This window comes from Mastomys coucha, unplaced genomic scaffold (assembly GCF_008632895.1).
Source record: "Mastomys coucha isolate ucsf_1 unplaced genomic scaffold, UCSF_Mcou_1 pScaffold21, whole genome shotgun sequence".
Taxonomy (NCBI): Eukaryota; Metazoa; Chordata; class Mammalia; order Rodentia; family Muridae; genus Mastomys; species Mastomys coucha.
Genome location: NW_022196904.1, coordinates 31,757,416 through 31,779,968, shown reverse-complemented (window position 1 = coordinate 31,779,968; position 22,553 = coordinate 31,757,416). Strand labels below are relative to the sequence as shown.

At 41.6% G+C, this 22,553-nt stretch overlaps 1 long non-coding RNA gene across 1 annotated transcript in view; it reads left to right on the top strand.

Annotated features, from left to right (window-relative positions):
- The window catches only part of LOC116102061, a 36,158-nt gene extending 14,823 nt beyond the window's left edge, over positions 1-21,335 (top strand). The window contains exons 3-4 of the long non-coding RNA XR_004122995.1: positions 17,194-17,372; positions 21,226-21,335. This is a non-coding gene — a long non-coding RNA (uncharacterized LOC116102061). The remainder of the gene's footprint in view (positions 1-17,193; positions 17,373-21,225) is intronic.
- The last annotated feature ends 1,218 nt before the right edge of the window (positions 21,336-22,553 follow it).

The window sequence follows — 22,553 nt, the reverse complement described above, 5'->3', positions numbered from 1 at the left end:
GTTCTACAGAAGAGTGGTCACTGCCTCAATTGATGGCATCTGAAATACGCATCTGTGGAGGGGTTGCTTCAGACTTTGAGGGAAAGTAAGTGGTCTTCAACCCAGCCTTCAGTACAATGAATAGAGCAGCACAAAGTTGTTTGTTTGTTTTTCTGAAGCACCTGAAGAGCATCATAGAAATGGCACCAAAAAGTTTATTTATGTGCACACAAACAAATGAAAATGTGTTTGGAGAATTTAGAATCCAAAATGAGTTAAAAATAGTGCCAGGGGACAAAGCCAGTTCTGAAAATCCATTAGCAGCTGATCCACGTTAATGACCTACAGGGAGCTTGACCGCCAGCAGCACACAGTGAAGGTTGGAAGCCACCAGATGTCATGGCTCTGTCCCTCTAACAGTGCATCACTTGGCTGCAGGAACATGTAACCAGGCCACTGCCATGCCAGGGATTAAAGAGCACCAGGTTTTCAGCTGGAATGAGGGACATTGCTTACAATTTCCTGTCTGAAAAATATCCTTGGGGTGAGTTGGTTCTCGATATATGAGTAGCAGGTGGGGACATTTTCCTTTGCTTCCTGGCCATAGGGGAATATTTTCCTAGAAGAAAAAGACAAAACTGGGGGCTGAGCAAAAGTTGGGACTCAGGTGTGTGTCCTCATGGGGCTTTACCTAGATTGATGCTTCCCATTTGACTTCAGGGCGAAGGAAGCAATGTCATAATTTGGGTATGAAATATGTATGTACAAGGTTCATTAAAAGTCTGGCTTGCCAGCTTTTGGGGGAAGTGCCTGGGCCACCAGGGCTCTGACTTCATCAGTGGATTAATCTGTGAATGAGTTCATATTTTGATGCATTATTGTTAATGGGCTTAGCTGGAGGAAGAAGGTCATAGGGGTCATGTTCTTGGGGCTGTAGCTTGTCTAAAGCCTCTCTGCTTCCTGCCCCCCATGAGGAGAGAGGAGTTGCTTCCAACCCCATGCTGGAAGCTTCAGCATAGGCCAAATGACATGGTCTGAAATCTCTGAAACCTGGAGCCAAAATAAGCCTTTGTCTGCCTTAAATAGCATAGTATTTTGTCACAGTGATGAAATCTGACAAACACAACCCTTCTTTGTATTTCTCACCAGCCGTGGGCCAATTTAGTATAATCCAGTAAAACTTGAATTGTGGAAAATATAAAAAGCCATGCAATACACAAGCCCCTTGGGTTTTATTATTATATTGCATAGTAATACTCCGACTTGTCAAATTGATCTCAGGGTTATAAGCTCCCTTCCCCCACAGTTCAGTATTTCATCAAGATCACATGAAACAGCATCAAACCAGAGGCCTGCCATGTGCCCAGGCTTTCATATTCATGTGTCCTGGCTTTTGTTTTCCCTCTGTAGGAAGCTCTCCCTCCTCCTATCTCTTCCCAAATAGTATCTCCCCTGAGCATCCTTGCAGTCCAGCCGCTCAGGGACCTGGGAGAGTTTCCCAGAACTGAGATTGAACTGTGTAAAAGCTAGACAGTTAAACTTACAGAAAATACTCATACTGGTAGAGCTTGTACACAGACAGACAATGTCCATGGAATACATGTGTGTCTGACCCGGGGTGAGTCTACCCCACATATTACACCATCAAATGTCTACAGTATCCGTCTGGACTGTCTACAGTTTGTAGAGGAAGCAGAGTCTAAGTCTCTTGCCCAGGATGGAGACAATATATGGGAACAGAGAAGAAGGAAGGACAAGACTGGAGCGCAGTAACTAACAACTCCTCAGCAATTCACCTCCTATTGAAGTTCCTGGCAGGCCTGCCTCATGCCAGGACCTGTGCCCCAGCATTCCTATTTGTTGTCCTGTCCTCTCATGTTTCTTTTCAGATGAAACATTAATATTCATAAGACTGGATTAATATATGCCCCCATGTAAATGTTGGGTAAGATGTTAATAATTCATGTGGCTGTAAGGTGTTGTCACAGGTGTTTGGGCCTGGAGAACTGTTCATCACCTTGCCTGTGATGCTGTACCCCATGACTAAGCAGCTTTGACACCCTCTGAGCTGAGAAAAAGCTGCCTTTGCACCACTGGAGCTGCCAGTGAGGGACAAAGATGAGAGATTCCTGGTAGCAGGCAGAAGGTTGAAGAAGGTAGTCCCCTTAAGTACTAAGATCCTTAAAGGCTGGACTAGGATACCAAACAGGTAGAAGTAGCTTTCATTGTAATGACTTTCCTAAGGGCCACACTCTTTTCATTCTTGAGAAGCCATGTAATCTTCTTCTGGGTCAGGTTCCTGCCTATTCTTCTAAGAAGTCCAGAGATTTCATCTCCCTACTTGATCACCCACTCTGTGTGTGTCTACCTCTATCTCTGTCTCTGTCTGTGTCTCTCTGTGTTTGCCTACCTCTCTCTGTATCTCTTTGTGTGTCTATCTATCTCTGTATCTGTCTCTGTGTGTGTGTGTTTCTCTCCTTCTTTCCATTAGATTGTCTGTCAACAGTTCCACTCTCTATTTTCCTTCTATCTCCTCCATCTTCCTTTGCAGGATCTTCTTTCTGTGTCAGTTTCTCTAACATCTCTGTGTATCTCTTTTGTCTTGTCCCAATCACTTTCCCATTCTATTCACATACACTGAAGACCTCTGCCTGCCACTCTCCTCCTCTTTGCCCTTGTCATTACTGGTTCAAGTCTAGTGACTGACCATCTCAAAGTCCTTTCCTCAGAGATGGTCAAGACTTTTGTCTCACTGGAATTTTCTGAAAATGTGGTGAGATGAGAGGCCAGGATTTGGAGAGGGAGATCAGCCAAGTAGACAACAAAAACAGAAAACTGGTGTTTGGGACCTGGACTGCATGATGGACAATCAGGGCTTAATTCTGCGGTGGTTCCTCTGAAAACCTACGGCTGTGGCTCTAGGGCAATGCCTACACGCTGATTAGGTCTGTGCTCTCCTCGGGGTATGTCAAAGAGGCCTGGGTGAATGGTCTCCTCAGGGTGGGCCAAAGTGCTGGGTAAGGTGTCTTTTCAGATTGGAAATTTTCCTAAATTTGGACATTTCTCTGGGAACAGCTTAAGGAGTGTTGTAAACTTGGGAAAAGTCCTAGTACATCAAATTGCCCAAACTCAGCAGGTTTTTAAGGTGGGATGCTGATCATGTATACCTGCAATCTTAGCTGGTCCCAGGGACAGGACAGGGAATCACCTGATACAAGCCCTTGTTGTCTGAAAATTACACTTAAGGTCCAATCCACAGGGTGGGAGGAAAGTTGGGGCTCCTGTGACATGGTTTTCATTGATGTGTTGGCTAATTTTATATCAAATTGACACAAGTTAGAGTCCTCTGAGAGGGAAGAACTCCAACTGAGAAACTGCCTTCATAAGATCTGGGTATAGAGAAGCCCATAGAACATTTTCTTAATTAGTGATGGGGGGGGGGGGTCCCAGCACAGTGTGAGTGTTGCCTGTCCTGGATGCTATAAGAAAGCAGGCTGAGAAAGCCATGGGGAGCAAGCCAGTAAGCAGCACCTACCTGTCTATGGTCTCTGCATCAGCTCCTGCCTCTAATCCCTGCCCTGTTTGAGTTCTTGTCCTAACTGGATGATGAATGGTAATAAAGAAGCATAAGCTAAAAAAATCTCCTTTTCCATCAGCTTGCCTTTGGCCATGGTGTTTCACTGTAGTAATAGTAACCCTAACTAAGAGAGCTGATACCCTTAGCAGCTTCTGCATCCCTTTTGAAGCCACCACAGCCTGACCCTATATGCTCAGTGTCTTCTCAATGCTTTTGTTTGCACACCCTGATGTATCCCTCCCTAGTCCCCCCTCTTCACGCATGAAATGCCGAGGTGCTACCTCTATCATAAAACTTTCTCTTGCCACTGTTAGAATAAGCTCATTGTTCTGCTTGCTGGCTGTTACTTGTTTCTCCTTCAGCCACTTTTCTTCAATAAATCTCTGTTTTACCTGGCTTTTTTCATATGCCAGCCATGATAGTGGGTATCAATGTCTTGGAGATAATTCCCCAGCTGCAAAGGCGCTAGTTATACTCTGGAGAGTGGAACAGAGAAAGGCTATGAGAAGTGTCTTGTCACATTTTAGTGTACTATAATCAGCATGGGTGATAGTACACTGGCCCATGTACAGTCCTCTTGTTGCTTCTTTTAATTCTGAGAGCCTAGTATCCACTCCTCATTTCATTTAAATCCTTCAAAGGAAATAATCTATGTTTTGTAAACCATGTGGTTACATTGATGGTTACTATTGCTGTGATGAAACACCATGACCAAAACCAACTTGTGGAGAAAAGGGTTTATTTTACTTATACTTCCACATCACTAGTCATCATCTAAAGGCAATTAGGGCAGGAACTCAAACAAGGCAGGAACCTGGTACTGATGCAAAAGTCCTGGGTGTCTTTACTGGCTTCCTCATGGCTTACTCATGCAACTTTCTTATAGACCCTAGTACCACCAGCACAAAGATCTTCCCACCCACGGTGGTCTGGGCCTTCCCACATCAGTCACTAATTAAGGAAATGTCCTACAGGCTTGTCTAAAGCCAGATTTTATGGGGTCATATTTTCTCAATTGTGGTTTCCTCCTCTCAGATGACTCTTGTTTATGTCTACTTGACATAAAACCTATCCAAGACATTTTGTCTCTGTTCTGTCACTTGATGGATTGGTAGAGCTTCTAGGAAGCATTCTACTTCTCTGGAAGTTGAGGTACCTGAGTATGTGCCATTATCCCTACTCACAGAGGCTGCAATGGAAGTTGACAGCTTCTCTAATATACTACACTCAGAATACCTCCTTTCCTCTCCAGAGGAGCGTCCATCTGTGAGCGCCAGGAAGTTCAGCGATATATCCTGTCCAAGGCAGCTATGCTCTTTTCTCATCTGGTTGATTTGAATCCTCCAAGAATTCGTCTTGCTGTGTAATCCTTGGACTTGGACCATGTTTGGAGGTGGCGTGTAAGGATGCAGAACTTCATTATAAAATCAATAACAACATGTTCTGGCTAGATATACTTAGTCTCCAGGTCTTGGTGACTACTGGGAGTGTGCAGCAAACTCAGAAGAGTCCTATCCATTTGATTTGTCTTGGTTTTAGTTCTTTGTCAAACTCTTAAAGGATTTATAAAAAGAAATAGAGCTGTGGATTATTGTGTGGGAGGTTCTATTCTTTAAAAGTCTTGAAACTTTAGAGTGAGTTCTATCTTAAAATGTGTATATTTACAGTTTAAAATAAGAAAAACAGTGTCTATAAACTGATTTGTCAGTTGGAATAGAGCATCATTCTATGTTCCTCCCTAACTGTTAGCTTCAGCCCTGTCGTAGTTAACTTTAGCAGTCAACACACCAGAGAAGAGAGAATCTCAAGCAGGGAATTTCATCCATTACATTAGATAAATTAGACATGCTATGGGCATGTCTGTGAGGGCATTTTCTTAATTGCTAGTTGATGGAGAAAGACTCAACCCACTTAGGTGGTACCACACACCTACCTAGCCTTGGATTGTATAAGAAGGCAGGATGAGCAAGCCATGGGGAACAAGCCATGAACAAGCTGGTAAACAGCAATCCCCCATGGTTTCTGCTTTAGTTGCTGCCTCCTGATTTCTGCTCTAAATTCCTGCCTTGGCTTCCCTTTCTAATGGACTGTAACCCATAGCCAAAGAAATCCTTCCCTCCCTAGTTGCTTTAGGTCATAGTGTGTGCTACAGCAACAGAGAAGCAAACCAGAACAAGTCTCCTTCCTCCTAATCCCAAGAGTTAGACCCCAAGGTAACCATGGCTTAGAAAATTAATGTGCACCATTGCTTAATTTTCATTATAATTCTCTGGCATTATATCTTTCTAATTAAACTAATCATACTCATCTTTGAAATGTAAATGTTTCTGTTATATATCCTTTCATATTTTAATATGTAAAGTTATGCAACGAAAATATTTTTATAAAGTCTCTAACCATAAAAATGTGGCTGCTGTTCACTTAGTCTACTTTCTGGTATGCAGACTCCAATGCTGTGCAGTGACGCATATGTTTGTATGGACACTAGTAGAAGATTTCAGGTTTTAAAATTTGATTGTGTTTAACAAATCATGCCACCATTGTGCATGCCACCAAATCATGCCACTTTTGTGCATTGATTAGAATGCACACATGCATATTTGTGGGGATATGTGTGGGTAACATCAGTAAAAGTATTTATGACCAACATTCTATAATGCAGTTGTTATGACCAACTTGGTTGTCAATTTGACTACACCTGAAATCAAGTAAAACCTAAGCAGCCTGGGATATGTGTGAAGGATTTTCTTGATGGGATCATTTGATGTGGGATGACCCTTTAATTTAGTCCACATCTTCTAGTGGCAGGCCACATACAATGGCATGGAAAGTGTAAGCTTTGTCTGCTTTCCCTCACTCTTGCTGGCAAGTTCATCTATTCTGGGGCTGAAGGATTCTTTCACTGGTGGCAGAATCTACATCTTCAGGATTCCAACACACACTGAAGACTCGTCACTTTTAGGAATCCTTGGGACTCCAGCACAAGATTGGGACTGCTGAGACAACCAGTCTCAAGGGCTAAACAAAAACAGAATTCTTGGCTTTCCATTGGGAGCCAGCCATTGTTGGATAACCCAGGTCATATCCTGTAAGACATTCTAGTGAAGCACCTTTTAAAGTATACCTGTTATATCAGTTCTGCTTCTTTAGAGAACTATGAATAAAAGTCATCTTTCCTATCTTGACAAGAAGTACTTAGATACTGGGTTGTACTGTGCTTACTCAGAACTTAAAGAAATTAATACAGGGGCCTTTTGTTCCCCCTTCTAAGAATGATCGAAGTATCTACACTTTGGTCTTCCTTCTTGAGTTTCTTGTGGTTTGTGGATTATATCTTGGGTATTCCAAGCTTCTGGACTAATATCCACTTATCAGAGAGTGCATACCATGTGTGTTCTTTTGTGATTGGGTTACCTCACTCAAGATGATATTCTCCAGATCCACCCATTTCCCTAACAATTTCATAAATTCATTGTTTTTAATAGCTGAGTAGTACTCCATTGTGTAAATGTACCACATTTTCTGTATCCATCCCTCTGTTGAGGGACATCTGGGTTGTATCCAGTTTCTGGCTATTATAAATAAGGCTGTTATGAACATAGTGGAGCATGTGTCCTTATTACATGTTGAAGCATAGATGCTCTCAGCCATCCATTGGACTGAGCACAGGGTTCCCAATGAAGGAGCTAGAAAAAAGATCCAAGGAGCTGAAGGGGTTTGCAGCCCCTTAGGAGGAACAACAATATAAACTAAACCACCAGGGACTAAGCCACCAACATAAGAGTACACATGGTGGGACTCATGGTTCCAGTTGCATATGTAGCAGAGGATAGCCTAGTTGGTCATCAATGGGAGGAGAGGCCCTTGGTCCTTTGAAGGCTCTATGCTCCAGTGTAGAGGAATGCCAGGGCCAGAAAGCAGGAGAGGGTGGGTTGGTGAGCAGGGGGAGTAAGGAAGAAATAGGGTTTTATTTTTTTCAGAGGGAAAACCAGGAAAGAAGATATCATTTGATATGTAAATAAAGAAAATATCTAATAAAAAAGAAATTAATGCAACTTTGAATGTGATAGAAGACAGATAAAAGACATATGGTATAGTGGTGCACACCTTTTATTTCAGCACTCAGGTAGCAAAAATATCCAAGTATAACTAGTCTAAACAGTGAGATCCAGGCTATCCAATGTGGCCTAGTGACACCATGTTTTTTTTTTTTTTTTTTTTGGTTTTTGAGACAGGGTTTCTCTGTAGCCCTGGCTGTCCTGGAACTCACTCTGTAGACCAGGCTGGCCTCGAACTCAGAAATCCACCTGCCTCTGCCTCCCAAGTGCTGGGATTAAAGGCGTGCGCCACCACCGCCCGGCTGAGACCATGTTTTATAAAAAACTAATTTATAACAAAGGAAACTTGTAGCAATGATTATATTTGGGGGAATAATTATATCAGGAACCAGAATAAAAATGCTTGTATAATAAAGCTTATGTGTACAATTATGGTAATCAGATCAATAGAAGAGTTTGGGTTAATAATATGAATAACACACACAAAATTCTCAAGATTTTATTTCTTGAAATGTTGGTGAATTCCCAGTAAGGATCCAGACAACAGCAACAGCAATAACAGTAGAATTCAGATTCTCTCTTTAATTTAAAAGGCGATGTTCCTGAAAAATGTAATCTATTAAAGATATAAAAACAATTACTCTGAGCTTTATTATTACTCAGGTGTAAGACAAAGTGTTAGATTGCAAGATCAGGTCAGTATGTAGGGTTGTTCTTCTGCATAAATACTATGGCCCCAACAACTGATGACATGGAGTACATACTGGCATGGAACTGCTAATGTATGTTTCTTCCCCGCCCCATTAAATGCCACCAATCTACTTTACTTGTGGCATTCACAGACTTCCAGAACTTGTTCTAGAGTGTGGGGACAACACATTGTGACCATTGTGGCCATCTTTTCTATGGTATGTACCAAAGAACGGAATTTCAGTAGACTGTGATTAACACAGTGACCTACAACTGGCCAAGGAGCACAGAATGAGATAATGCATAATGTTCAGCCCTAAAGGGAATATATAACCTGATTCCCAATATTCAGGGATTGTTGAAGATGGGAGAGTGCAAAAAAAAAAAATGGTACAGTATGAGCCAACTGATAAAAACAGGGAAACATTATTTTCTGGACATGGCAGAGCAGCTGCACATGTGAACTCACAGAGGTTGCATCAAGATGTATAAAACCCATGTGAACTCAAGCTAGACTATATCCCAGCAAGAAGAGAGGAGCTGGGCACACAATTGCATCCTAAGCCATAGAGCCACCTATAATTGCTAACTACTGGGAGAGGGAGAGATAGTTTTCTCTAAGAGTGTACTCCATGATGAGTCAACCATACTACAGTAGAGTATCACCATACATCCAAGAATATTTAGGCAGCAAAATTAGTCTTGAAGGATTAATGACAAATGATACAAAGTTGGTCAATGGTCAAGGGGGATGTGAATCATGGAAGAGTTGGAGGGTGATGAATATGATCAAAATATGTTGTCTGAAACTCTCAAAGAACTAATAAAAAATCACAAAAATTAGTGTAACTGCTATTAGGAAGCAATGTACATATTTTTGCCTTTTTATGTACTGATTGACTTTTCCAGTATAGCTATATGTGTATACGGTCAAACCATTAATCCCCAGGGATTCTATTGCTCTGCATATTTATCTGTCCTTGGATATGTCAAATTTTACATTAGTACCTGTTTGGTACAATAAAAGAACTTTTAAAAACAAACCCTATCTTTAATTGTATTTAACTTGCCATGTTGGTAATTACTTTTCCTGTTTATAGATCATTAATTGTATTATGTTCTATTGAGCCTAGCTGCTCTTGTCACTTGCTTATAATTTTTGTCTCATTGCTTTCTCATTTTTAAAGAATTCTTTTTTTGAAAGAGTTTCTGATCTTTATTTCTTTTTTATTAGATATTTTCTTTATTTACATGTCATATGATTTCTCCTTTCCCAGTTTCCTCTCAAAAAAAAACAACATGTATATAGTAGAGGATTGCAAAGTCGGTCATCAATGGGAGGAGAGGCCCTTGGTTCTGTGAAGGTTCTGTGCCCCAGTATAAGGGAATGCCAGGGCCAATAAGTGGGAGATGGCAGGGTGGCAAGCAGGGGGAGGGGGAGGAAACAGGGGTTTGTTCTTGTTTTTGTTTTGTTTTGTTTTGCTTTGTTTTGTTTTGTTTTGGAGGGGAAACTGGGAAAGAATTCTTTATTTTTATTGTATACAGATCTGCTGTCAATTATACATGCACCTATTTCTTTTTCAGTTTTTGACTTTCTGTTTTGTTCCCCCACTCATTTTATGGCATCTATTGATGAACAGTTTATAGACATAAATGAAACAGTCTTGTCTAGAGAGAGAATCTAAATTGGAGGTCTCCATCAGATCCCTCCCATTAGAGATCAGGGAACCTCTGGAAAGAAGAAAGAATGTGGGAGTCAGAGGGGCTAGAGCACGCAGAAGAACATGGCCCACTGAATCAACTAAGCAGTGCTTATATGGGCTCACAGAGGCATATGAAGTGGCAGGCACAGGACCTCTATGGGTTTGTGCCAGGTCTTCTGCAAATAGGTTATGGCAGTTAGCTGTCTATTTTTGTGGGACTCCTCCTAACAGTGGGAGCAGATGTATCTCTGACTCTTTTGTCTGTACTTGGAACCCTTTTTCTCCTATTGGATTACCTTGTCCAGTCTCAATATGAGGGCTTTTGGCTTGTCTTCCTGTATCTTGTTTTGTCCTATCTGAATGTGGTCTCTTGGAGGCCTACTCTTTTCTGATGATCTGGAGATCTGATGGATCTGGGGGAAAGGAGAGATGGAGGGAGCTGGAAAGAGGAGACAAAGGGGAAACCGTGGTTTTGATGTACTATATGAGAGAAAATATTTTTAATAGCAATAATTTCAAAATAAGCTTTCCTGTCTGGCTTCTCCTTGGACAGGGATCATCAGTGGACTTCATGAACCCGTTAAAACATTTGCATTTTTCCCATCCATCTCCTGTACAGATAGGAACTTTGAACCATTTTTTTCTTCCAGAAGACAAGATTTCCATCACATCCTTAAAATGGCAGGCCCTGTTCTTTCTCCTACCCGAAATGTTAGTACAACTTATATCTATAACCTTAGATATCCCATAGAAGAATAGTGGTCTGTCTCAGGGGTAGCCAGCAAGTCTGGCATCAGCTCTGAGGGCTATCTAAGGTTGTCATTCCATTTGCTTAGTGAACACATGGGAAAGATAAATAAGAAATTGAGTTTGGGAACTACAGAAATAGTTCAGTACTTTAGAATACTGGTGGCTCTTCCAAAGGACTGGGGTTTGATTCCTATTACCCACATGGTGGTTTACAGCCATCTGTAGTTTCAGTCCCAGGGTATCCAATGCCCTCTTCTGGTCTTTGTGAGTATCAGGCATGTGCTTTGTATACAGACATATATTCACATATAACACCCACCCACATAAATAAATATATATTTAAAAAGCAGGAAAAAAGAAATTGAACCTTTTTTATCTTGCTCTCATCCCCAGTCCTAGTCTCCCCATTGGACAGTGGCCATATCCAGAGCACATGATCAGCAAAGTGTGGAAAAAGACTTTTGAGGCCAGATAGTCACAAAGGCTTTCTTTCTTGTGGATAAAATCATGGAAATTTTTTTCTTTGCCTAGTTAAAATGATGTGAACTTCCAGGAAGACACTATTTCTCATAGAAATGTTCAGGTCTACCTAGCCGCTCAAAAGATCACAGAACCTTTCACAAACCAGGTTTTTGGGGAGTTTACCCAAGTCACCCTATGTCCAGCTCATATCTGTTGCCAGTGAGTGGGACCCAGAGAGATTTCCAGAAGAGAATTCAGCATTTGTTCACTCTAACCACCCCAACACATACTCTTGGTGGGAGATCTAACTGAGCCCTTAGCCTGAGGATAATTGGATGGATTTTTTGCTTAATGCATTTTCCAATCAATACAACAACTTAAAGATTAATTTATAAACATTGAATATGGTGACAAAATGCTACATCAAAGGAATCTACTCATCTTTATGGATTAAAAATTAGTGTTGGAGGTAGATTTATAGCTGGCTTGGGCAGCCCACAGAACAGTGAAGCAGAGAGCTCTCTCCTTTTTTCTAAAGAAGCACTTATATTGTCCCCAGGGGTATGCTATGATTTGAATATGGTTTACTTCCTCCAAAACTCCTGTTGAAATTTAATACCCATTATAATGTATTAAGCAACGGAACTGGGTATAAACTTTAAGAAGCCTTTACGCATTCATTAATCCATTCCACTGAGGATTAATGGGCTAATGGGTCATCCACTCTAACAATAGGCTGGGAAGTGCTCTCTTGCTCTCCTTGTCTCTCACCACATGGTGTTTAATCCTGTCCCAAGATGCTGTGAGCTTTGGACCAGAACCATTGGCCCAAATAAATACATTTCCTTTATCATTCTCCAAGTCTGTTATACTGAGATATTAACAGCAGAAAATGGACTAAAGTTCTTGGGTTAAAAGGGGACTACACAGGGCCGAGGTCCTCTCCTCCTATTGATGATTGAATTTGCAATCCTCTACTATACACATGCTGCCAGAACAATCAGACCCCTCCATGTGCAGTCCTTGGTTGGTGGTTGAGACCCTGGGAGCTCTGAAGGTACTATTTTAGTTCATATTGTAGTTCGTCCTAAGGGGCTGCAAACCCCTTTGTTTGTTTTTTGGAGGGGAAACTGGGAAAGGAGAAATTTACATGTAAATAAAAAAAAGTGGACTATAAAGTGAAGTCTTCTCCAGTTCTCCAGACTAAGGGAGCAGAGGAGTGTGTGTTTCTTTTAGTACGTTCTTGGTGCCTTGCCTTTTACACCACTGGGGTGAGGAAATTCTTCAGTCTCTGAAGTTGCCACTCCATCTGTTAATGAGATTTTACAATGTGACATTCCATCTGAGCTAAGTTCCAGCAAGCCAGGAAAGTCACATTCAAGTTCAAGTTGGGGTGACCTGGCTAGCAGCTTAACACACTCCCTGTGCATCTCTTCCTGGGCAGAAGAACACCAGGGCCAGCCTGGCCTCTACTGCTGGGCAGATGGGTTAAACATATCAGACAGGGCAGGTCAGTATTAGGGCTCTCATGGGAATCTGGGAAGAGAGGGCTGGCACAGCATGCTCCGTTCCTTTACTGAAAAACAAAATTTGAAAGCCTCTTCGTCAATCGATCTTCCAAGCAAAGAAGGAAAGCAGAGATGCTGGCTTTATTGCATTTGTGCCTTTAAGGCCCTGGAGACTGTGAAGGCAGTCTCTGCTGCTGCTGTGTGGAAGGCAGCATCTGGCAGCAGCAGCCTTCTGCCGAGGACATGGGTGCAAATGCTTCTTGACAATTCTAATCAACGAGTCTTCTCGTTAGCATTCAAGATGGCTGAGATGATAAATTATATGAATAATTTTGGTTCTTTGTCAAAGCGTGGATGATATCTTCCCGCATACATCTGTAGCTATGCATACTTAATTCCTGCCAAAAGGAGCAGACAGGAGGTGGAGCCTGGCACATCCCTGTTGCTGCAGAAGTGACACAGCATCCTAGGAGATTGGATTGGGGAAATAGATTAGAAGGCAAATTCCCCAGTTAGCCAGGGACCTTGCAAGAGAGAGTATTGGTCCTGTCACTTCTAACCTTGGAACAAGAAGGAGGCTTTGAAGTTGAGCAGGGATTATTTAGAGGTAGGTTGAGGTTGGTCATTGGGGCAATCACAGTCTGATACTATGCTTCTTTTTTTTCGCCACAGAAATAAGAGATAGTTCATTTTGATGAGTAACCACGGCTCAGCAACACAGAATTTTAGGTCACCCCAAATTTCATGTTCCAGCATGGAATCAGTTTCATGAAGATTTTTGTTTGTTTGATCACTTATTTTAAGTGACTTTTTAAAAATTCACTTATGTCCCAATCACAGCCCCCTCCTTCCTCTCTTCCTAGTCCCATCCTTACAAACCCCTACCCCCATAACTCCCACCTCTTCTCTTCAGAGAAAGGGATTCCCCCTTGGGTACCACCCCACCCTGGAGCATCTAGTCTCATCCACTGTTAGATGAAGCCTCTCAGGAGACAGTTCCTGTTTGCAAACAGGGAACACCATTAATAATGTCAGGGGTTGGCTTTCTCACATGAGATGGCTCTTAAGTTGGGGCAGCCATTCGTTGGCTGTTCCCTCAGCCTCTACTCCATCTTTACCCCTGCATATTTGCAGGCAAGACAAATTTTGGGTTGAAGATTTTCTGGATGGATTGATGTCCCCCTCCCTTCTCTGGAAGTCCTGAGTGGCTATAGGAAGTGGTCATTTTGGTCTCTATATCACCCTCTGGTAAGCTAGGGTCGCCCACATAGCCTCTGCATTCCAGGGCTCCAGCTAGTCACCAGAGATGCCCCCTCCCCCACTGATTTCCAGTCTCACTCCCATGCCTCTCTCACCCCCTTTCCCCTCCTCCTCACCTCTTCACCTTCACAGTTCTCTCTCTCTATCCACTTCTGATGACTATACAGTTCCCCGCTTCTGAGTGAGAGTCTCCTTTTGGGACCTCCTTATTACCAAGTTTCTGATTTTTGACAGAGAAGGCAAAAACATACAATGTAAAAAAAGAAAGCATTTTCAACAAATGGTGCTGGTCTAACTGGATGTTGGCATGTAGAGGAATGCAAATAGATCCATATCTATAACACTGTACAAAACTCAAGTGCAAGTGGATTCTAGATTTCAACACTAAACAAGATACACTAAACCTAATAGTATATAAATTGGGGAATAGCCTTGAATTGGTATCAGAAACAACTTCCTGAACAGAACACCAATGTCTCAGGTTCTAAGGTAAAGAAATGATAAGTGGGACTTCATGAAACTGAAAAGCTCCTGTAAGACAAAGGACACTGTCAATAGGACAAAATGGAAACCTACAGGCAGGAAAGGATTTTTACCAACCCTCTGATAGAGAGCTAATATCCAAAATTTATAAAGAACTCAAGAAATTAGAAACCAACAATCCAAATAATCCAATTAAAAATGGAACATAGAGAATTCTCAACAGAGGAATATCAAATGACCAAGAAGCACATAAAGAAACATTGAACATCCTTAATCAAAATGATCGCGAGATTCCATCTTATCCTCATCAGAATGGCTAAGATAAAAAGCTCAAGTGAAAGCACCTAGCAGCAAGGATGTGGAACAAGGGGAACACTCCATCCTGGTGGGAGTGCAAACGTACAACTACTTTGGAAATCAATTTTGTGGTTTCTTAGAGAACTGAGAATAGTTCTATCTCAAGCTATATCACTCCTGGGCATACACCCAAGAGATGTTCCATTATACCACAGGGATACTCACTCAACTATGTTCATAGCTGGTTTCTTTATAATAGCCAGAAACTGGTAACAACCTAGATGTCCTTCAACTGAAGAATGGATAAAGAAACTGTGGTATATCTACAAAATGAAATACTATTCATCTTTTAAAAATAAAAAGCATCATGAATTTTGCAGGCAATGGATGGAACTTAGGGATATTATACTAAGCCAAAAAGACAAATATGGTATGTACTCACTAATAAGTGGGCATTATCCATAAAGTGCAAGAGAACCATGATCTCTGCTTTTCTACATGAACCTGCCAAAATGCTATTTTCTTGCTCTGTCAGCTTTGGCCTATAAGCCCTTCCTCACTTGGTGTGAACAAACTCATCAATTGTAAGAACAAAGAAATCAGTTGGAATGATAATGTATGAAGAATTCACATGTTCTCTTAAAAGCAGGTCACATATAGTTTAGGAGTACAGGAGTCATTGCTAGCTGATAATTAATTTATCATTGAAGAATCATAGCATAGAACACTGTGGCCCTTATACAGTTAGTAATCATGAAATAGTCCTCCTTATTTTAGAACCGTTCTGTCTTAATCTTCATTCCTGTCATAGCAAGACTTTTTCCCCACATAGCGTCTTCTCCATGTTATTGTAAAGCTTTAGCTAGAAACACAATGCAAGCTTTACATTTTTATTTACTACTATTCTATGTATGTATGGTGGGCACTTTGGATGTCATGGGGCACTTGTCGGAGGACAAACTTTATGGAGTTTGTTCTTTCCTTCTACCTTCATGTAGGTTTAAGAGATCAGACTGAGGTTCTTGGACTTGTGTAAAAAGTGGTTTTATCTGGGGAACTACCAATAACTTGGGAGACAATGGCAGAAGGATTGTAAGTTCAAAGCCAGGATGTGTATAGGGAGGCCCGATCTCAAAAGTAATACACTGGGGTAGGGGGTATGGAAGGGAAAGGAAGGGAAGGGGAGGAAGGAAGGAAGGAAGGAAGAAAGGAAGGAAGAAAGGAAGGAAGGAAGGGAAGAAGGAAGGAAGGAAGGAAAGAAGGAAGAAATAAAGGAAACAAGTCAAAATATATGTATTGTAGGAAGATTTGATGAAGTTAATGAGAATAGTACATGATATGGGATAGTTGTTCAAATCAGTAAAAACACTAATAAGCTAGGAGCTGACAGAGTTATACTATGAGAGAGGACAAAGAAAATTAACACAGATCCTAACAGAAAGAATCTGACAAAACAATGATTTAAAATACTACAGAGGTGCCTCAGGGTCAAGAGCACTTTCTGCTCTTGCAGACCATCTAGGTTTGGTTCCCAGAATTCCCAAGGAAGCTACCAAGGATCTGTAACTCCAGTTTCAGGGGATCTGATGCCTTCTTCTGATTTCCAGAGGCACTACATATATGTGGTACACATATACACCTATGAAAAATAATTATTAGAAAATCAAAGAACCATGCTAGGTTCATGAATAAATTAGATGAAGTTAACAATCTTTCTATACTGCTGAAAATAACCAGCATGGAAATAAAACTACTATCACATTTACCACTCACCTAGTGCCTTTTATCCACCAAAGGTTTTATTGGCACACAAAGGAACTTTCTGTGTCAGCCAAAGGCAGTACACAATTGAGCCCTCCATTCTCCACAAAATTTAATTCCAAAGCACTGTCTTAGTTTGTGTCCTATTGCTGTGAAGATACACCATGACCATGTCAACTATTATAAAAGAAAAGAGTTACTTTGTGTTTACTTACAACTTCAGAGGTTCAGATCCTTAAGATTGTGGTGGGAAGCGTGGTGGACACAGGCAGTAATAATGGTGGTAAAGAAGTATCTGAGACCTACATTCTGATCTCCTAGAGGAGAGAAAGTCTTGGTGTAGGCTTCTGGTACCCCAAAGCCAACTCCCAGTGACATACTTCATCCACAAAGACCTCAGCTCCTAATCCTTTCAACTAGTGCCACTCCCTGGTGATCAAGCATTCAAGTCTATAAACCTATTGGGACATTCAAATTCAAATTACCACAATCTCCTTGTAGCTGGAGCCTTGGAGAGGCCTATCCTAGGCCATGGGGCCAGCTTTGACTGTGTAGAATCCGGAGGCCTAGAATTTGGTGTGTGGTTTAGTGAGTGCTGAAACCATGTGCTGCTTTGGGGAATAAGCTTCTAACTGACTATATTAACAATTGCTGTTGTTTTCCAGCACCTGCCACTATGGAGCCATGTGTGTCGAAGAGACAGATCTCAAGAGACATCTTCCTTGGAGCCTACATATTCTTCTTCTCCATCCACAAATATATTCACAGCTTCTGTTTGTAAAATGTTTTAGTTCCTTGACATCTTTCTACTAGTGAAGCAGTCAACTGAGAGAGTTCAGTCATGGTATGGAAGTCATGTTCAGTCATGTTTCACACAGGCCAATGATAAGCTACGAGAGACCATTTGTGAACATGACCTATAAATAGAAAAGAGGGAACAAGAGTGGGAATTTGGACAACTCATCTCTTGAATTTCTGATATCAGTTAGTTAACTGTTTTATGTGTATGAATATTTTATCTACATATATATGCATATGCATATATATATATATATATATACTGAATATACACACATGTATAGTGAATATACATGTATATGTGTGTATATGTATACATGTGTATGTGTATGCAGTACCTGAGCAGGTCAGAAGTGGCCATCTGATCCTCTGGAACTGGAGTTGCATAGAGTTGTAAGCTACCATCTGGGTGCTAGGAGCTGAATTGAGGTCTTCTGAAAGAGCAGCAAGTGCTTGACCATGAAGCCAAGTCTTCAGCTCACAAGGCTACTTTTTCCTCTTTCTTGCAAGCATGGTTAAGCACTTTGGTTCTTGTGGCTAATCGGATCCCTTCATGTACACACACACACATAACTGCTTTGAAAACATATGGTGCACATGACTAGCAACTGGCACTCCCTTTCTTGACTGGGTACTGTTTCCTCATTACCCACACTGCAAGGACAGCCTAAGCTGTGCTGTTGCATGTATGATGTAGGTGTGCATCCCTGTGATTTTTGTGTTAGCTTGGGAGCTTACTCAGAGAAGTAATAGCTAACTAGGAAAGTTTATCATTGAATTCCATCCCTATTTCTCCATGAAAGCGATGTGATCTGTCTGTGAGGAGCCAAGGTTAGCCAGAGAATGGTAATGCTGTAAATAACAACAAGAGTAATTTTCCAGGGGTGATATTGATGTCTGTTTCCTCTCACAAGCTCTAACCCCAACCCACTGTGTGTGTTTGTGTGTGTGTGTGTGTGTGTGTGTGTATGTGTGTGTGCATGCACCATTGAGAACCCTCAGCTTACTCTTTGGTAAGGCCTAAATTGTCTCTATTGTAGGTGCATATGAATTGATGAGGATCTTTTCTTTAGCATGGGGAACACACTCAGCTTTGGTGAAATGGGTTTAGGAAAATATGATAAGTAGATGTCCTGTGAATACTCAGGAAGGTAGAAGAAGCCATAGAGCAGAAGTGCTTTTAGGCAGTGCATCATTAAGGATGTCAACACCTGGCCAACCTCACTAGTGATTTAAAATGAGGAGTGCTTAGCTGTCCCATCTGATTTCACCTGTCAATCAAAACAGACCAAATCAATCCTCTGGATCTTGTTATAAGTCCCATGGTACCTTGGCCAGGAATTTTTCATTTGAAACCCAGACCAAAGGGTAGAGACTCAATCTTTCTTGGGAAGTGTTAAGTGTTGAACATGGTTCACAGGATGTTCTCAACACTTGATTTTGTTGGTATCACTCAATCTACAGCTCTCAAAAAATTGGAGAGAAAGAGACATCTGTACATGGAAGGCCTTGAGTGTGTAAGATACACTTGCAGACTATGATCCTTCAAGCCTGAAGCTAAGTGAAGGTCAGACAGTACTCTGAACACATGGGGTCTTAGTGTTTCCTCTAATCATATCTGACTCTTAGCAAGGACACAAAGTGTCCGGATGCCTCAAGTCAAATAGAGGGAGCTTGTGAGTGCTTCTGACCTCTCCAAGTGGACAGAAAGGTGACCTGTTGATACAATATGCCTCAAGGAAATGTGGGTGTTGGGATGATCCACAAATATTTTATCAAGTATCTATGTAGTTGTGCCCCTGTATGTTCAATTAATTCCTGTGCTGGCATCACCAAGTGTTGCCAGGGCATTTGTATTGTCATTTCTAAGTGTCATTACCTGCTTTCTTTTTCTTCCTTTTTTATTAGACATTTTCTTTTTTTTTTTTTTTTTTTTTTTTTTTTTTTTGGTTTTTTTCGAGACAGGGTTTCTCTGTGTAGCCTTGGCTGTCCTGGAACTCGCTCTGTAGACCAGGCTGGCCTCGAACTCAGAAATCCGCCTGCCTCTGCCTCCCAAGTGCTGGGATTAAAGGTGTGTGCCACCACCGCCCAGCTATGACATTTTCTTTATTTACATTTTAAATGTTTTCCTCTTTCCAGCTCTCCTCTTTAGAAACCTCCTATCCTATCCCCCTCCTCCTGCCTCTATGAGGGTGCTCCTCCACCCACCTACCCAATCCAATCTTCCCACCCTGGCATTCCCTTACATCGAATCCCCTCAGGCCCAAGGGCTGCTCCTCCCACTGATGTCCAACAAGGCCATCCACTGCCACATATGCAGCCGGAATCATGGTTCTCTCCATGCGTACTTTTTGGTTGGTGGTCCAGATCCCAGGAGCTCCAGGGGTAGGGTGTCTTACCTGATTTCTACATGTAAATTTTTGTCATTTTCCCCTACCCCTCCACCCCCAAAAAGAAAAAAAAGCAAGCTGCCTTGGGGTGGGTTACAGGTCACATTGGCCTTAATTTGGCCAAAAGGCAACACTAAGATATGGACAGGCTATAGCCCTGCTGCTGATTGGCTTACAATGAGTAGCTGTGGAACCTCTCCCACTATGCTTAATGTATTTTTATATGAGAAAGCAATGTGGCTTTGGTTAAATAAAGATCTTGTGTCTGGAGTTGAGAAGAGAAAGTACCAGCAGAATGAGCAGGCAGAGAGACACAGACAGAGACAGAAGACCGAAGTATGGACAGACATGAAGCAGAGAGGTAGAGTGAGAGAGGGCATAATGGTGGCTAAGTCACAGGCTAGCTGGGAGACTATCCCAGAAAAAGGTCTACAGCCTTAAAGTATGTAGATGTCTCTATATCTTAATAATTAAACCTCAAGTGGGATCCTGCATTAGGTGGGTTCTTACCTGTGAGAGGAAGGGTAAGGAAATATCACAGAGTGCTTCATGATGTCAGCTGGCTGAGGGAGAAGACTTGTACTAAGATTTTTACCCATTCCACAGTGAGGGGTCTTAGATAGGTGGTTTTAACATTCTGAATTGTGAACTTATAAAGTATATATCATACAAACTCTGCTTAAATGATTATTGTATGCTTATTGTAGACATATGTGGATTCTCTTATGGAAATTAGCTTCATGTCAAGTCCTATAACCTCCCTAAACAGTGCTGTCAACTGGATGCCATATGTTCAAATACAGAGAGGGGCATTTCTTGTTCAAACTACTACACTACCTAAGGGCGCAGGCCACTTGATAGGCTGACTGTAATGGGATGTATGTGGGAAATATCAACCTTGGAAACTGTGTGTGTGTGTGTGTGTGTGTGTGTGTGTGTGTGTGTGTGTGTGTGTGTAAAGCTTTAGTCAAAAATGAAAACCCAGTGAGGAACGGGAGGCTTCAAGGGAAGCATCAAGGTCATGGCCTGTTGCTGCAAGTCCCAGGGAACACTGTGAGCAACTCAGGTAGTAATAGCTCTGCAGCTTAAATTATATGAAATGCTGTTTTATTGCCAGTGGGAAATGTTCTCTTATGCTCTTGGAAGTTAAAAAGGTCAAATGGCTCCAAATGAAAGAAAATCTTAAACTTTGGGTTTAAAAACTAATAAAGGGTAAAATGGGCTGGGTGGGTACTATGGGCAAATGGAGATAGCAAAACTTGTCTGAGAGCCCAGCCCCTCTTGATGCTAATGGGTCTTGCCATGGGGAAGTTTAGGTGGCTCATAGAATATTCTATATGTTCAGAAGTTAGAATTGGTAGAGTCTGAGTATGGAATGGCCTATCAGCATATGATATTCATGAATACTTGGTGGGTGTCCATGTGGTAGCCCTATGTAGAGAAATTATGATCAGCTAGACAGGTCCTTCAAGGAATATTATCCCTGGATTTTTTTTATCTTGTTCTCAGGTTTCTGGTTGGCTAATAATGAACAGTTGTCTTCTTCTCCATACTCCAACAGCCATGATGCTCAGCCCAAGCATATGGAGCCAAGCAAAGTAAATTAAATCCACTGAAAACCTAAGCCAAAATAAATCCTTCCTCTGTTATTTCTGCAAGATAATCTGGTTAAAGTGATTTAAAAAGAGAGAGAGAACTAATACAATGATGTATTTCCTATTTATTAGTGTGTGGGACATATTTAGAATATACTATAAATTTCACCATTATTCTCATTCTGTTAGAAAAGCTGAAAATTTAGAATTTTATAGGGACCCCTTAGTTGGTTCATTAGTGTGGGTGACATAGTGAGTTGGACAAATGATTTCAGCAAAACACCACCAGTTGCAACCTCTAGGTTGACTCAACAATTGGTTGGCAAGTAGCCCACCATTGGAGTGAGTGAAGAGGGGAGTGACTGACTGTCACTGCAGCAGGCACAGCTCCTGCCAACAATGAAAAGATGGATGATGCCATATTCTTTCTATATCATTGTCTTGTGCCATCAAGAGTTGACACTTTCCCATTGATTTCAAAGGCAAAGCTTTCAATCATTTTGAAGAACTCAACCTCAGCATAGACTGGAGATGAATGCTTCACTGTCTGCAGTGGCAAAATATTGTGGAAACTCTGATTTTGGCACTCTGTTATACTTCTGTGGCCTCTTCGCATGCAGGCTTTGATGCAGCCCTGATGGTGTCTTAGAAATGGAGGTGGGGTGAGCAGTACTCAACAGGTGGCTCTTGAGATGGAACACAGACAATATCCCTGTGCTCCTGGCTTTTAAGCTGCAGAATTTGATGTTTCCTCAAGCCTGTTTCTAATCAGCATCTGTCATGGTTTGAATGTGAAATGTCCCCAATAGGTGCATCTGTTTGAACATGTGGTAGCTAGATATTGACTCTATTTGTGGAGCCTTTAGCTGGAAGATCTTTGCTGGAGGAAGTGGTTATTGGAGGCCGTGAGGTTTTATACCCCTGCCCCACTTCCTGTTCATTTGTTATTTCCTGACTGTGGTTGTGATATGATATCGCTCCTGCTGCCATGCCTTACCTACTATAATAGAACATATACCTTTGAACTGTAATCCAGGACAGACTCTCCCTTCTCTAGACTGCTTCTTGGCAAGTATTTTGATATAGTAAATAAGTGACTAATACAGCATTGAACCCCCCCCCCTCAACAACCCCTTTTTTGTCCCTTGTGCTCTAATGGCCAAGGGACTGGTCTTGACTGATAATCTGTATGAATATGAAACAGTAACTACCAGAAAATATATCATTTTAAAATTGAAGCAT